This window comes from Mauremys reevesii, linkage group 9 (genome assembly GCF_016161935.1).
Source record: "Mauremys reevesii isolate NIE-2019 linkage group 9, ASM1616193v1, whole genome shotgun sequence".
Taxonomy (NCBI): Eukaryota; Metazoa; Chordata; order Testudines; family Geoemydidae; genus Mauremys; species Mauremys reevesii.
In genome coordinates, this window is record NC_052631.1 from 103,580,220 (window position 1) to 103,595,202 (window position 14,983).

Sequence of the window (14,983 nt, forward strand, 5' to 3'; positions counted from 1 at the left end):
TACCCTGGGGATGTACTGCCCTCCCTAATTGGCTTTCAGATGATGACTACCGAAAGCGCCTTGCTACCACAAAGGTTACCCCCACTAGCCCCTTGACCCTGGCCATCACTTCTGTAATTTATCCAGATATAAACAAAATTGGATATTCTGATGAAATTCATTGGCCGAGGCCTTCCCATCTTAGTGATTTATTAGAATATTTGCTGGGAGGGTAGAGGTCAAGGAACTACCCTTACAGGACACCCACTTTTTCAGGCTCATGATAGCTGTGTGTACGTTAATGCCACCACATTACAAGATATACATATTAATCTTACCACTGCTGCAGGCAATCATATCATTTACTGGCCTGCAGATAGAATGTTGCAAGTAGCTCAGATTTCAGGTATATTTTAATTGGACTAGAGTAGTGCCTGATCGGTTTCAGAATTTGCTTTCATTGTTACCAGAGGTTCACAGAATCTCTGACTTGCAAGGGCAAATTCACATGCTTCAGAATATATATCATGCTGAAAAGAATGCCTTTCATAGAGTGTCTACTTTATGTACTAAGTATGATGTATTGTGCTTTGTAACCAAAACTGTACAACAACCCCATTATATTATTCCTATGGGAATGTTATTGTTTGTAGTGTTGTTAGTTAGTTTAGGATTATGTTATTGTTGTTGTTGTTGTAAAAGACGTAATGATAGTAATACCTTTCATGTTCATGCTAATCATGCATTGTCATTACATCCAATGAAAACCCCTAAGGTTGACATGTCTGCTGTAGAATCTGAAATCCATGGTTTAATGCAAATAGAGATTTGAAAATATCTGTTGTACTAGAAGTACAAAAGGGGGGAGTGTGGAAGCAGGGAAATAATTAACAAGGATTTGAAGGGATTTTAATGCATGTCAGTTAGTTAGCAAGAGTTAGGCTAGCTGTGACCCTAATGACGTGAGACTTGTAGAAGCAAAGATAGTGTGAGACAGACGAACGAACTGTGTAAAAAGTTATTACGACCTTGCATTGATAACCAAATATGCAGGCTTGCTTTTTCTAGTAGTGAGACAAATAAGATAGCAGAAAGGCTTATGTATAATCAAATGCAATTGTTTCTCTTTACTGTCTGTATTATTGCTAGTTATTGTCTGTAACAAAGGTATAAATGCTTGCTGTAATTGTTTACCAGTTGAGAGACCTGTCCAGGACTGGGGCGACCCTGTGTCTTATGGCACTCTCTCCCTCCATTGTAATTACTGGAGAAATAATAAAGTATTTGATTTTGCTGCACCCAAAGAAAAAGCGAGAACTGAGTTTTTCTCCAACACTCCTAAAACAGTAATTTAGGACCTGAGATGAAAGTGTCACAGACCTGAATGGGGAATTTGAATGGATCTCAAATACAGTGAGATCATTTGGAGTCTACATTGCCGTGTCCAACTGTTGGCCAAGCCTGTTGTAGGACTTTTCCTACTGAGATGAGATTGTTTGCAGATGGGGAGGCTGGCTGGTTGGTTTGTTTATTTGTTTTTTTTCCCCATTATGACGATGCTAGCACTTTTGTAAATAATATGACTCAAAACTAATGAGTGAAGGAGGTTTGAATGGCTCAGAGGAGAATGCAATGGGAGAATCTCTTGTCCTGATTCTGAGTCATGTAGCGTATAGGACTAACCAGCCTGCGTGCGGGTGTGCAGGATTTGAGATTGTAATTTCTCCCTTGCACCTTTTTTGAGCTCAAATAAACTTGGTTTGCTTCTCCATCCTGGTGTGTTAATTAGTGCGACGCACACAGGGCAATGAACCCCGCTGTTGCCTCCCTTGGGCCCTCTGGGCCAGCAACAAAGTTAACTTTACTTTTCTGGGTAAATGGTCTTAATATAGATCTATTAACAGGTAACAAGACATAGAAGTAAATAAGTATCCATGCCTATGTCTCTAACCTTCTACCTAGACCAATAGATAATGAAGAATGGCATAGGGGGGTTTCAACCCTCCTATGCCCACAGACTTAACAGGGACACCACAAGGAAACTTATGTGCGTATGCTGTATACGTGTCATCAATACGCACAAACCTATTAGCCTATGGAGTAAGTGTAATCTAATGTTTGTGGGTGAGGAATAAACTGTGGGCATAGTAGGGAGGATTTATGGCACTTATGCCCTATAAAAGAGGTGACCCTCCTCGCTAGAGCACTTCACTTCACTGCACTCTGCTCTATCATTTTCAATTACTCTATCTTAGTCACAGTCACTCACTCTATTCTTTCTACGATGGCTACTACTATTATTAGTAGGCTGTACTTGTTGTTCTTAAACTTTGTTTCAAGGGAACTAGACTAAGCTTGGTTTCCCTAAGCTTTTCTTCTTAGTTTTGTTTATTAGGGTTTATTGACTAACTTAGGTTTTAATTTTAAGTTTAAGTTAGCTCTTAGCATTAAACTGCAAGGCTGGGCCTGTGTCTCTTACCCCCAGGTTATCAAGAAAGGGTGTAAGTATGTTAACCAAAGCTTTGCTGCATATAATACTATATTATCATATGTATCTTTTGAATAGCAGTAATGCAATTGTACCTTTGTAACTCTGGGTATTTTACCATTGACTTACTATTTCATTGATTTTAATAAAAAGTCTTTAAGGATTTATATGTGTCAGTGTGAGCTTCCTGTCATACCACCGAGGGTCCTTTGTAAATTCTGTGAAGCCTAATTCGAAAGAAGTGAGTCCCGAATAGTGTCCCCCATGGAAAGGAGAGGTGTGTGTCAAATTCTGTCCCCTTCAGAAATAAAGGGTGTGTTATCAATAGTATTTGCGACACACCTTGTGTTACTACGACAAGTACTGTCTCCATCGGGACCAAAAGGTATGTTCTGAATATTGTTGCCTCTGGAGAGGTGTGTCTCAAATAGTGTCCCCTCCAGACAATGAGTCACCCCTTCTAATAGTAGTCCTCCTGAGAACAAGAGGTGTGTCCTGAATACCGTCCTTTCTGGCAACAAGAGATGTGTTATGAGTACAGTGTCCTCCGGAGACATGGAGTGTGGCATGAATACTTTGGCAACAAGAGGTGTCCCCTGAATAATGTCTCCTTCAGAAACGACAGGTGTAACACAAATACTGTCTCCTCCATGTTTCCCCCCCCTCCCCGAAACATGTGTTTTATCAGTATTACTCCTCCTGGGAACAAGGGGTGTGTGCTGAATAGTGTCCTTTGTAGGAACATGAGATGTGTTATGACTCCCCTGCCCTCTGGATGTAAGGGCTGTGTCATGAATAGAAAGAAGAGGTGACCCCTGAATACTGTCCCCTGCAGAAACAAAGGGTGAATCGTGAATTGCAGTCCCCCCAGAAACAAAGGGTGAGTCGTGAATTGTAATCCCACCAGAAATTAATGGTGTATCCTGAATACTGTCTCCTCAGAAACAAGAGGTGTATCCTGAATAATGTCCCCCCAGAGAACAAGGGTGTGTCGTGAATTGTAGTCCCACCAGAAACAAATGGTGTATCCTAAATAATGTCCCCCCACCCAGAAACAAAGGATGAGTCGTGAATTGGAGTCCCCCCAGAAACAAATGGTGTATCCTGAATAATGTCCCCCCCGAAACAAAGGGTGTGTCCTGAATTCTAGTCCCAGCAGAAACAAAGGGTGTACCGTGAATACTGTCTCATCAGAAACAAGAGGTGTGACCTGAATTGTAGTCCCCCAGAAACAGAATGTGTCGTGAATTGGAGTCCCACCAGAAACAAGGAGTGTATCCTGAATACTGTCTCCCCAGAAACAAAGGGTGTGTCGTGAATTGCAGTCTCCTCAGAAACAAGAAGTGTAACCTGAATACTGCCCCCCAGAAACAAAGGGTGTGCCGTGAAATGCAGTCCCCCCCGAAACAAAGGGTGTGTCCTGAATTGTAGTCCTACCAGAAACAAGGGGTGTATCCTGAATAATGTCCCCTCCAGAAACAAAGGATATGACCTGAATTGTAGTCCCCCAGAAACAAAATGTATCGTGAATTGGAGTCCCCCCAGAAACAAAGGGCGTGTCCTGAATTCTAGTCCCCCAGAACAGAATGTGTCGTGAATTGGAGTCCCACCAGAAACAAGGGGTGTATCCTGAATACTGTCTCCCCCAGAAACAAGAGGTGTATCCTGAATAATGTCCCTCCAGAAACAAATGATGTGACCTGAATTCTAGTCCCCCAGAACAGAATGTGTAGTGAATTGGAGTCCCACCAGAAACAAAGGGTGTATCCTAAATACTGTCTCCCCAGAAACAAAGGGTGTGTCCTCCTCAGAAACAAGAAGTGTATCCTGAATAATGTCCCCTCCAGAAACAAAGGGTGTGTCGTGAAATGCAGTCTCCCTAGAAACAAAGGGTGAGTCGTGAATTGTAGTCCCGCCAGAAACTAAGGGTGTATCCTGAATAATGTCCCCCCACCCAGAAACAAAGGATGAGTTGTGAATTGGAGTCCCCCCAGAAACAAAGGGTGTGCCGTGAATTGCAGTCCCCCCAGAAACAAGAGGTGTATCCTGAATACTGTCTCCCCAGAAACAAGAGGTGTATCCTGAATAATGTCCCCTCCAGAAACAAATGATGTGACCTGAATTGTAGTCCCCCAGAAACAGAATGTGTCCTGAATTGTAGTCCTACCAGAAACAAGAGGTGTTTCCTAAATACTGTCTCCCCAGAAACAAAGGGTGTATCCTAAATACTGTCTCCCCAGAAACAAGAGGTGTGTCGTGAATTGCAGGCTCCTCAGAAAGAAGAGGTGTAACCTGAATACTGCCCCCCCAGAAACAAAGGGTGAGTCGTGAATTGGAGTCCCCCCAGAAACAAAGGGTGTGTCCTGAATTGTAGTCCCACCAGAAACAAGGGGTGTATCCTGAATACTGTCCCCCCCAGAAAACAAGGGTGAGTCATGAATTGCAGTCCCCCTAGAAAGAAGAAGTGTATCCTGAATACTGCCACCACCAGAAACAAGAGAGGTGTCATCAATAGTAGTCCTCCTTGGAACAAGGAGCGTGTCCTGAATAGTGTCCCCTCCAGAAACAAGAGTTGTGTCCTGAATACTAACCCTACATAAACAAGAGGTGTGTCATCAATAGTATGCCTCATGGGAACACGAGGTGTGTCCTGAATCCTGTCCTGTTGAGAAACAGGGATGTTTCTTGCCCTTATGGCTTGTAAAAAGTGATATTAGACGCAATGGGGCATGGCTCCCTGGTGCCCTCTGTATCAGTGCCCCCGCGCTTGGCGCAGCTCCATGTAAAGCTGGTCATGGGAACCTCTTGTCTGCTGTGCAGAGGGCAGGGGCTGATGTTTGGGGTGTGTGGGGGTGTGTGTGACAGGCATCTGTGATGTTGCCTCTGGGTTATGAGTAGCAGATGCTGAGTGCTGCTGATGGACTCAACAAACCTTCTGATTAGCGAGGTCTCTGCTTAAAGTGAGAGTGTGCTGTCTCTCTCATTCCCCGAACACACACAGCCTCTCTCTTTCACATACATGGTTGGACTGTTATAGTCTCTACTATTTTATTCTTTCAACAGAAGTAATATGTGTACGGTGCATTTCAAGGATTACAGTACTCTTAGTTTATTTGTTTCTGTGGTCCGTGCATTTCATAATTTTACTACTCTAAGAATTAAAGTTAAGGTAGAAGTGAGTTCTAAAATGCCTCACCTGGCCATGGCTGGCATAATTGTCATTCATGATTTAAAACAACAACTATAGAGAACAATATGATAAAAGTCTGGCAATCAAATAATAGTATCCTGCTACAACATAAATTCTGCTTCAACGCACAACTTTAGACACTACAACTGAAAGTTGCTTATTTTCAAATCGTATTTTTAGTGATATCTGCAAAAGACCTTAACACTTGTATGAAAATAAATGTAGTTCCATGTATGATACTAATAGCCATGATGGAATCAAATGTTAGTGAGTCATGTACGTGATTTTGATCGGTAAACATAAATGCAAAAATATTTAGAGACATTAATTTCCTTTCTTAATAAAAGAGAAAACAACACATTAATAATGTTTTTTTTAGTGAATGGTTTTTCACTGTGCTAAAGAGTATTCATTGTATTTACTGCCATTATCTAGTCAAAATTAAGAGTGTGTGTTAAGCGGATTTTAAGCAGAGTTTGTTTATTTTTTCAATTTGTATATTTCTGTATTAAAGCTAGTGTACAAAATAGGAAACTTTTGTTTCTGATATCTTTGTTAAAGCTCCAGAACTGACACCCTGATGCTTGGAAGTGGGACTGTCTTGCTGTATTATCTCCTGATTGGTGTAAACTTACATAGATACAATACTCCTGCCAGCTAAATCCTTATTCTTTAATTGAAACAGCTACAAAGTCCAATTAAAGCCACATTTTCAGTTTATTTATTTAAGTGGAAGAAACCTGGAGTTTTCAGGTGCTCAACTAGCCCCTGGAATCATCATTAAAATTGCCTCACCGCCTCAATATGAAATGTTGCCTCTGGTGAGCCATGAGCGGCCAGAGGGCTGTGGGCTCTGGCAAGTTCCAGCCCCCTGTTTGACAGCATGAAGTCGGCCTTGAGCTGCATGATGAGTGCCAGGCAGCACAAGCTGCAGCAGCAGTGGAGGCGTAAGGGTGGCAATATGCTATGCGACCCTTATGTCTGTGGTGCTTCTGAGGGTGGTGGCATTGCCTTAAGACAGAGATGGACAAACTATGGCCTGCGGGCCACATCTGGCCTGTGGATCCCTCCTGCCCAGCCCCTGAGCTCCTGGCCTGGGAAAGTAGCCTCTGGCTGTTCCCTGCTGTCCCTACTGCTGTGCAGCCTCAGCTCGCCCTGCTGGTGGTGCAATGCTGTGGGTGGCAAGCAGGGCCAGCTTTAGGAACTGTGGGGCTCAATTTGAATACCCGGCAGTGATCTGGGTGTTTGGCGGCACTTTGGCGGGCCGTTCACTTGCTCCTGGTCTTCCATGGCACTGAAGGACCCATCACCAAAATGCCGCTGAAGACCGATAGCGAGTGAAGGAGCTGCTACTGAAATGGTGCCGAAGATCTGGCCCACTGTAGGATGAGTAAAAAAATTTAAAAGGTACGTAACTTAGGTGCTCTTCTTTAGGGCATGGGGCTCTCTTAGGCATGGGGCCCGATTTGGGAGAACTGAGATACCTCTTTCAGCAACCCCCAAGTGCACCTACTGTGGAGTCCCATACTCTCTGCAGGTAGAATTTTCTTTTTAGGAATCTGAAATATGGTAATTATAGTGTTACCTGGTGATAGAGTTTGAATCTTCTATAGATTTGCATTGTAAGAAGAAAGGTTGATCACTACATCCAGAGGAACAGTGCTTCCTGCTGTCAAGCTAGAAATGAACTAAAGAGTTTCTGTGGCACCTGAGTCTGTATTTATAGCTGCCTTTGGCTTCTAAGGCATGCTGGGAAATGGAGGGGTGGAGCTTAGGCAGTATATAAGCTGGTGTATTGTCACCTGAAGTCATTCAGCTTTGTGGTGGTCCAAAGAGATGTGCCTAGGTGCTTCTATGGGTGTTTTTAGTCATGGTGAGTATTGATACAGGGTAAAGATGACATGTATTTGTCGTTAATGTACTGTTTTCCTTGTCTTATTGCTGTGTAATGTGTTTTTATTTCATTTCAGGTTGTTTATAGTGTGTTTGATTTATGATTTTTATTTTCATTGGGAGGGAAGACATTGGGGGTTGTTTCTGATAGAGCATCTGTTAAACACCTGTATCCAGTACCAGTGGCACATCTGTGGTGTTGGACTGTTGTAGAAGAATTGCAGTATTCTGTTTGGGTTAGGTGGGGACTGGTCTGAGGAAACTTTAATATTTAGTAAGAGTTTTGTGTCTTAACCTTCTGTATTTTGTCATAAGCCTTCTTCATATTTGCAGCTGTATCCAGATCTGGTATGAAGTTGTCTTGTGACATGAAAGGTTGTGAATATTTTTATTTTTGACTGTCATGCTGGTGCTGTATGTTTGTGAGTGATTTCAACATAGGGGAGCGAAGGCCTGTCTACCGAGGCAAAGGGGACGTTGAGAGGGGGAGCTCCTGTCCAATTTCCAAACATCAGTATATGCGAAAGGGTTTGATGGTCAGAAGCGTTTGTGATGTTGAGGCTCTTTCATTACTTATGGGAGTTCTGTAAAGTTTGTCCATTCTTAATGGGCTTGTGAGTGGTGGGTGGGTGCTTGTTGTATGGAGATTGATTGATTGCTGGCAGCTTGACCTGTCTGTAATTAGAGATGCTTCATTCTCAATTCCCCTCTCTTACACAGCAGTGGGTTTGCATGATAGGTCACCAATTCATCACTGTGTTCTCCTCTACATGGGTGTGGTTTTCTGAGGAGGATGTGAGCATCCTAGTTAGCGACAGGCCCCTGTAGTGTAGGGAAAGGGAGAGGGGCATGAGTGTGTAGAGGTGTAGCTATTTTCTGTGTGGATGAGTGTTTGGGGTGGGGTGCTCTGAGGGGTGGGGTGGAATTAGTAGTAGGTGTTCCTTCTCAAGGAAGCAGTATGTAGGTGAGGTCATCTTTCATATTGTGCTGTTAGGAGCTTTGTGAGTTGAGTTTATAACTGAGGTTTGCTGTCAAACATTGTTTTTATTTGCAGATGTGTGAAGACTACTTGGTACAGGATCTGATTCCATGGAGGGTCGTGACTACATCTCCTTGACAGTCATGACATCACTGTATGGCTATTGATATATGGCAGCGAAGGCCCTTGGAGAAAGGAAAAGACCTTCTTGAGAGCAGGAGTGGCTGTCAAAGTTAAGTATCTCATGAATGGTTTGAAGGTCAGAAGTATTTGAGCCGTTGAGGATCCTTGTTTAGGGATGGGAGCCCTCTACACTCTGCCCATTCTTAATGGGTGCATTAGGGAGTTTACTGTACAGAGGGAGTGTGCACTTTCCTTAGAGGAAGGTCGATCGCTGCGAGAGTGACCCATCTGTAACTAGAGATGCTCCGTTCTCAGTTCTTTTGTCTTGCACGGCACTGGGTTTGCATGATAGGTCCCCACTTCATCTTTTCTCCATCTTCTACTTGGTTGTGGTTTTCCGAGGAGGATGTGAGCATCCTAGTTAGTGATGGTCCCCTGTCGTGGTGGGACGTGGGGAGGGCCAGCAATATGTGGATGAGAGTGTCTAGGGTGGGTGGGTGCTTCTGTGAGTGGAGTGTAATGTGTAGTAGATATTCCTTCTCTTCAGGAAGCAATATGGAGGGGAGGTTATTTTTCATATTGTGCAGTTAGGAGCTTTGTGAGTTGAGTTTATAACTGAGGTTTGCTGTCAAACATTGTTTTTATTTGCAGATGTGTGAAGACTACTTGGTACAGGATCTGATTCCATGGAGGGTCGTGACTACATCTCCTTGACAGTCATGACATCGCTGTATGGCTGTTGATATATGGCAGCGAAGGCCCTTGGAGAAAGGAAAAGACCTTCTTGAGAGCAGGAGTGGCTGTCAAAGTTAAGTATCTCATGAATGGTTTGAAGGTCAGAAGTATTTGAGCCGTTGAGGATCCTTGTTTAGGGATGGGAGCCCTCTACACTCTGCCCATTCTTAATGGGTGCATTAGGGAGTTTACTGTACAGAGGGAGTGTGCATTTTCCTTAGAGGAAGGTCGATCGCTGTGAGTGTGACCCATCTGTAACTAGAGATGCTCCGTTCTCAGTTCTTTTGTCTTGCACGGCAGTGGGTTTGCATGATAGGTCACCACTTCATCTTTTCTCCATCTTCTACTTGGTTGTGGTTTTCCGAGGAGGATGTGAGCATCCTAGTTAGAGATGGTCCCCTGTCATGGTGGGACGTGGGGAGGGCCAGCAATATGTGGATGAGAGTGTCTAGGGTGGGTGGGTGCTTCTCTGAGTGGAGTGTAATGTGTAGTAGATATTCCTTCTCTTCAGGAAGTGGTATGGAGGTGAGGTCATCTTTCATACTGTGTAGTTGGGTGCTTTGTGAGTTGGTTTTTCAGTTAAGCTTTGTTTGTATTTGCAGATGCTTCCAGATCTGGTATCGTGTCGTGTTATTCTGTGGAGGATTGTGACTACATCTGTTTGAGTGTCACTGCACTGCTGTACAGATGTCGACGTATGGGAGGGAAGGTCTCTGTAGACAGGAAAAGAAGATATTGAGAGTGGGAGCGGCTGTCAAAGTTAAGTATTTGCTGACGCCTTTGATGGTCAGAAGTATTTGAGATGTTGAGGCTTCTCGTTTATGGATGGGAGTCCTCTAAACTGTGTCCATTCTTAATGGGCACGTAAGGGGTGGGTGGGAGCTTGTTGTATGGAGGGAGGGAGTGTGTGTTTTTGCTGGGAGAATGACCCATCTGTAACTAGAGATGCTCTGTTCTCAGTTCTTTTTTCTCACGTGGTACTGGGTTTGCATGGCAGTTCACCACTTCATCCTTTATATGTCTTCTACATGGTTGTGGTTTTCTGAGAAGGATGTGAGCATCCTAGTTAGCGAAGGGCTGCTGTTGTGGTGGGATGTGGGGAGGGCCAGTAATATGTGGATGAGTGTCTGGGGTGGGTGGGTGCTTGTCTGTGTGTGTGGGGTGTAATTTGTAGTAGATATTCCTTTTCTTCAGGAAGCAGTATGTAGTTGAGGTCCTCTTTTGAAGTGTGTAGCTGTGCATTTTGTGAGTAGGTTTGAAGTTGACCTTTGTTTGTATTTGCAGATGCATGCAGATCTGGTATCGTGTTGTGTCATTCTGTGGCGGGTTGTGACTACATCTGTTTGACTGTCACTGCATTGCTGTATGGGAGCGAAGGCCCATGTACAAAGGAAAAGGTGATCGGGGTGGCTGTCAAAGTTAAGTATCTGCTGGAGGGTTTGATGGTCAAAAAGTATGTGTGCTGTTGAGGCTGTAGGATGGGAGTCCTCTGAAGCCTGCCTGTTTGTAATGGGTTCATGAGGCAACTCATTGAATAGGAGTGGGAGTTTTCTGTGGAGGAAGTTGACTGATGGAAGAGTGACCTGTCTGTAACTAGAGATGCTCCATTCTCCCTTCTTCTCTCATAAATGGCACTGGGTTTGCATCACTGATCACCACTATCCTGTTTGTCTGTCCTCTATTGGGTGTTGGTTTTCTGAGGAGGATGTGAGCATCCTAGTTACCGATGGGCCCCTGTCAGTGCTGGGAAAGGGCCATGAGTACCGTGTAAATGTGAGTATTTTGCATGTTGATTTTAAATGTATAGAAGTAGTTGGTTGCTGCTTCATTGTAGGTAGGAATGTGCTGGGGCTCTTTCGGGGTGTCAAATAGGTTAGTTTAGCCAAGGGAGTGTGGTATTGTGGTGGTGTGACCATTAGCAATAATCTGGCATTTATTGTTTGTGCCACAGGGGTATTTGAGTCCAGAACTGAGGGAATGGGCTGTAGCAAGTGTGCCCCGTTTGGTTTACATGGGTTCTTGTAAGTATGGTGCCAGTGGGCACAGAGGAGCTGTTTGCATCCATGAGGTAAGTGTTAAGTTAGAGCTTTTAGTGCAGTCCTGTTGATGGGAGTGTGGTCTTTTCTGTGTTAGATAAGGTGGGCTTATGATGAATGGGTTCATCACCAGTTTTGTGTGTGAGACAGCAGATGAAGACAATATTTGGGTTAAGTTGTTGCTTGTTCTCTAGAAGAAGGTTGGACTTAGGTGGGTGGTCAGTGAGAGTGTTGTGTTTGCCCTAAAATGTTGAGTAGTTTTCCTTGAATATATTGTGTGATGTAGGTATGGAGATGTGTTGATATTCCTCAGGGAAGGGGTATCGGTGGGGAGGCAAGTGTGGAAAATATGTAATGGGACTGAGAGTTGCAGTTCGAGGGAGGGGTGAGGGAATCTCATGACTGGTGAGTCCTGTGTTCCCGTAGATGGTTTGTTGAAGAAATAGGGTGGGATTTGTTGCATCATTTGTGGGTTTGACTTTGAGTCTTTGTTGGATTATTATTTTGTGTTTGCAGATCCTTAAGAGGCTTCAAGAGGTGCAGTTTGTGAAAGAAGGATAGATGTGAGGCCCCATCTGGTGGAAAAAGAGTGAGTATCTGGTTATATTTTTCTGTATTTTGTATCATGTGCTGTTCTTTTAAAGTCTTGCTCGGTTTGTGATGCACGTATGTGGATGTACATGTTGGGGTACTAGTATCGGTAATCTGTAAAAGAAGGTGTCACAGTGTATGCAGTTGGTGTTGCATTTGCTTGTGGGGGAATGGAAAAGAGTGATGCAGAAATAAGTGCTGGGTGTGTAATTGCAGATGGTTTGAGATAGTCTTCATGGTGTCAGTCAGTGTGTACTGTGAGTGTCATGAAATGTTTGTATCATTGTAGGTTTTGTCTGAAGATGGGGGTCCAGTTGGGCAAAGAACAAGTGAAGTAGACGTATGCCTGTAGGGGACATGAAGTACTTATTCCCAAAATGGAAGTGGATTTGATGTCACGTTTGCAAGTTAAGTATGTGTCATTTGTTGTTCTGTGTGATGTTGGAGATGGGAAATGTCTGTCACTGGGTGTACGTCAATGGGCATCACATGTAGTTTTGTTTTAGAAACGGAGATGTTTAGCATTTGATCCAAGGTCCTTGAACTTGTGAATTCTTTTCTCATTCTCATAGGAATCCACTTTCCGACCACAGAGATGGAAATATCAGCATCTCCGGAGAAGACTTCGGTGTGTGTTGTTTGGAGCAATCGGGCTTTGATATTGTATTATTTGGGTCAAGATGTGAGGTGTTGTCTGTTTGATGGCTAGAATGTAGTAGAGCAGTGGGGCTGATGTCACTGTGTTATGGTAGATACCTGAGCAATTATATCATGAAATGCCATTATTGTCATTTCTGTGATTCGAATTGGAGAGGGTGGGTTCATTTGTTTGGTCAGTTACAGGAACATCACCACATAAGTACTTGCACAAAATGCAATTGTTTTCTGAAATGAATGGTTTGTTTGCCACTTGGAATGTTCTAGCCATCAAAGTTGCAAGAGGACACAGTTTGGGATGCCCCAATAAATGATACAACCCTCAAGTGTTTGTGAATTTTGTTCATATTGCTGTGTATGCTGTATTTGTTAGGTTGTAATGTATAGTTTTGGTTGTGATTGGATGACTTCATTAGTCATCCACTTTGTAGCGTGCTAAATCACTGCAGTGATTTCTGAAACCATGGTACAGTGCAGTCAAACGGCCGGAAGGCTGACGTTATAACAAATTTGTCAGCCTTTTGGCTGTTTCGCTGCACTGTACCATGGTTGGGACTGTCCCGGACAGTCTTTGACTTAACATTTTGTACATGGAGGTGCTATAGAGGGAGCATGCTGGCCAGTTGCTAGGGGAGGTATAGTCAAGTCCCATTCCTGTCTCTCACAATAGATGCATGGTTTTGGACATGTGATGGGGGATGTGTAGAAGTATATGGAAGTGAAATGCCAGGGTTGCTTATGTTAATGTTTTGTTGTATGGTGGTTTATTTATGTAACACAATCAGTATTACTGAATGTGTGTGCAGTCCTGTACAGTGTCCAATATTTGCAAGCTCATACTGTAATGGCTGCCTTGTTGAATAAATAAAGCATTGTGTAGTCAAGCAGAGAATCTGTGTCCCCGTGTTTCCTTGGTTCCAAAGCAGCTGTGAAGTGAAGTTCGGAGAAGTGAGTGTACTATTGGAGGTAATTGTCAGTGCATTGGAGGGTGGGCTTAAATGGAAGGTAATGTATCTGGGTTAGGGTTGTTTGGGTCTAGGGTTAGGGTTGTTTGGGTCTAGGGTTAGGGTTGTTTGGGTCTAGGGTTGTTTGGGTCTAGGGTTGTTTGGGTCTAGGGTTGTTTGGGTCTAGGGTTAGGGTTGTTTGGGTCTAGGGTTGTTTGGGTCTAGGGTTAGGGTTGTTTGGGTCTAGGGTTAGGGTTGTTTGGGTCTAGGGTTGTTTGGGTCTAGGGTTAGGGTTGTTTGGGTCTAGGGTTGTTTGGGTCTAGGGTTGTTTGGGTCTAGGGTTAGGGTTGTTTGGGTCTAGGGTTGTTTGGGTCTAGGGTTGTTTGGGTCTAGGGTTGTTTGGGTCTAGGGTTGTTTGGGTCTCGGGTTAGGGTTGTTTGGGTCTAGGGTTAGGGTTGTTTGGGTCTAGGGTTGTTTGGGTCTAGGGTTGTTTGGGTCTAGGGTTGTTTGGGTCTCGGGTTAGGGTTGTTTGGGTCTAGGGTTGTTTGGGTCTAGGGTTGTTTGGGTCTCGGGTTAGGGTTGTTTGGGTCTCGGGTTAGGGTTGTTTGGGTCTAGGGTTGTTTGGGTCTCGGGTTAGGGTTGTTTGGGTCTAGGGTTGTTTGGGTCTAGGGTTAGGGTTGGGTTAGGGTTAGGGTTAGGTTAGGCAGGTTAGGTTAGGTTAGGGTGGGCCCAGGTTAGGGTTAGGGTTGAAGAAGAGGTTAGGCTGTTAGGGTTAGGTTGTTAGGTTAGTTGAAGAAGAAGTTAAAGAAGAAGTTAGGTTAGGGTTAGGTTAGGTTAGGTTAGGTTAGGGTTAGGAGAAGAAGTTAGGTTAGGCTAGGTTAGGTTAGGGTTAGGGTTAGGTTAGGTTAGGTTAGGTTAGGTTAGGTTAGGAGAAGTTAGGTTAGGTTAGGTTAGGTTGAAGAAGAAGAAGAAGTAGGTTAGAAGTTAGGTTAGAAGAAGAAGAAGAAGTTAGGTTAAAGAAGAAGCAGGCTTGTGGCCAGGCTGTTGTGGCCAGGCCAGCTAGGCCAGCGTTGTGCCAGGGCCAGGCCAGTTGCCAGGCCAGAAGAAGCCAGGGCTAGGAGCCAGAAGAAGGCCAGGGTTAGGTTGAGGAAGAAGAAGCCAGGCCAGGTTGAAGCCAGGCCAGGCCAGAAGAAGAGGTTAGGCCAGGCTAGGCTAGCTAGGCTAGGCTAGGTTGTGAAGTTAGTTAGGCTGAAGAAGTGCTAGGCGAAGAAGGGCTAGTGCTAGGTTAGGCTAGTTAGCTAGGCTGTGTTGGGCTGAAGAGGCTAGGCTAGGTTAGGTTAGAAGGAAGAAGAAGAAGAAGAAGAAGAA

At 44.1% G+C, this 14,983-nt stretch overlaps 1 long non-coding RNA gene across 1 annotated transcript; it reads left to right on the top strand.

The window, feature by feature from the left end:
- Window positions 1-11,341: 11,341 nt before the first annotated feature.
- LOC120371549 lies at window positions 11,342-12,697 on the top strand. The gene is made up of 4 exons (XR_005584434.1): window positions 11,342-11,455; window positions 11,940-12,012; window positions 12,304-12,426; window positions 12,587-12,697. It is a non-coding gene; the product is annotated as an uncharacterized LOC120371549 (long non-coding RNA).
- The last annotated feature ends 2,286 nt before the right edge of the window (window positions 12,698-14,983 follow it).